This window comes from Monodelphis domestica, chromosome 4 (assembly GCF_027887165.1).
Source record: "Monodelphis domestica isolate mMonDom1 chromosome 4, mMonDom1.pri, whole genome shotgun sequence".
Classification (NCBI taxonomy): domain Eukaryota; kingdom Metazoa; phylum Chordata; class Mammalia; order Didelphimorphia; family Didelphidae; genus Monodelphis; species Monodelphis domestica.
In genome coordinates, this window is record NC_077230.1 from 435,415,107 (window position 1) to 435,417,122 (window position 2,016).

Here is a 2,016-nt window from a genome sequence, read left to right on the forward strand (position 1 = left end):
TGGACAGTTGAGTTGTTTTTCTTTCCATTTTAATTGATATTCAGAACATTCAGAAGGCATTAATTGTAATGGATAGAGCACAAGCTTTCCAATATGGAAAATTTTGATTCAAATCCTGCCTCAGATGCTCACTAGCTATATAACAACGGACCAGAAACCAGTTCTCTGTGCCTCACTTTACTCATCTCTAAAGTCCATGGTGTCTGTGATCCCTTCCAACTAAATATTTGTTCTCAGCAAAAGTATGTTCACGTGGGGCAGCTAGGTGGCTCAGTGGATACAGAGCCAGGCCTAGAGACAGGAGTTCTTAGGTTCAAATCTGGCCTCAGACACTTTCTAACTGTGTGGCCTGGGCAAGTCACTTTACCCCATTGCCTACACTTTACACTCTTCCGCCTTGGAATTGATACTTAATAAGACAGAAGGTAAGGGTTTAAAAAAGAATACATTCATGTATATCTTTCTGAAAGCCCATTTTAGTATTTTAGGAAGGAGGCCTGGTAGAACCAAATCTGAAACGATTCCAGAAAATAGTAGTAATTTGATCTATTTTGTCCTATTTAAAAATAAAGATCTTAAGAAACTGAAGGGATCAGATGTGCGATATATAAAAGAAAAATGAATATAATAACCTCTTATTGCCTAAACAAAGGATTCACTGAAGAAGAAAATGCAAACTATTTCAGTGTTCTTGCCAACAAAACATCATGGATAGCTATGATCCACGGGGTCATGAAGGTCGGACACAACTGAACAATAACAGCATCATAACCTTGTATTCAATCAATGCAAAGACCTCCACTGTGGGGCCAGTACTTATTAACCACTACAAAATGCCCAAAGCACTGGAAAGTGTTCTGGCAGAAGAACCTAGGTATAGACCAGCATTTCACACTAGAGACCAAGATTAACTCCTAATGAATACATTACAAATATAGAAGATCACGTCAGGCAAATTAAAGGAACCATACAATGATGAATAGTGGAAGAGTTTGTGTCCACACAAGACAGGATCACAGAACTAAAAATAGGCAATAGTCATCACATCGAAAAAAACCAATGCATATAAAATTGTAAGGGAATCAACTGGGGAAAAGATTTGTACCAAAGTTTGCTTTGTTAAGTCTTTGTGTCCAAGATATATAAAAAACAGATACTGATTATATACAGGTATATAAAGAATGGATACAGGGCAGTTAGGTAGCTCATTAGATAGTCCTGGGTTCAAATGCAGTCTCAGACTAGATGATTGACCTAGATGAGTGACCCTAGGCAAGTCACTTAGCCCCAGTTGCATAGCTCTTAAGGGGCAGCTAGGTAGCTCAGTAGATTGAGAACCAGGCCCATAAATGGGAGGTCCAAGGTTTAGACTTCACCTCAGACACTTCCTAGATGTGTGACCCTGGGCAAGTCACTTAACCCCAATTGCTTAGTCTGCCTTGGAACCAATATACAGTATTAATTCTAAGATGGAAGATAAGGGTTTAAAAAAAAAAAGAATGGATACAATAAACATGATCAGAAACTGAAGACTTTTTCCAATGGAAGACAAATTATCAACCACTATATAGAATAAAATACTACAAATCTATAATCCCTAATCTAAATTATTAATAATTAGAAAGATTTTATGAGCATCCCAAATATTGTGAATTGGTTTTCCTCAATCGTGTATTTGTCACAAGAGTTGTCTTTTTCTATTTCACTTGGGATAAGGCAAAGCAGTAAAGGAAAAATAAATGCAATTTAAAAACCAAGTTTAAACAAAAATGCTCTAAATCAATAATCAGATAAATGCAAGTTAAATAAACCGAGGCTCCCCTTTACCCTTATCCAATTGACAAAGACCAGTAGGAACAAAATTAGAAGTGTTTGAAGGGAGGGGGAAATATACCTATTCATTGACTGTTGGTGAAGCTGTGAAACCCTTCCCCTTCCCCTCCAACACAAAATTGGGTATATACTCTGCCTCTGTGATACCACTAGTCTATAGTCCTTTAAAGAAAGGAAAGGGAC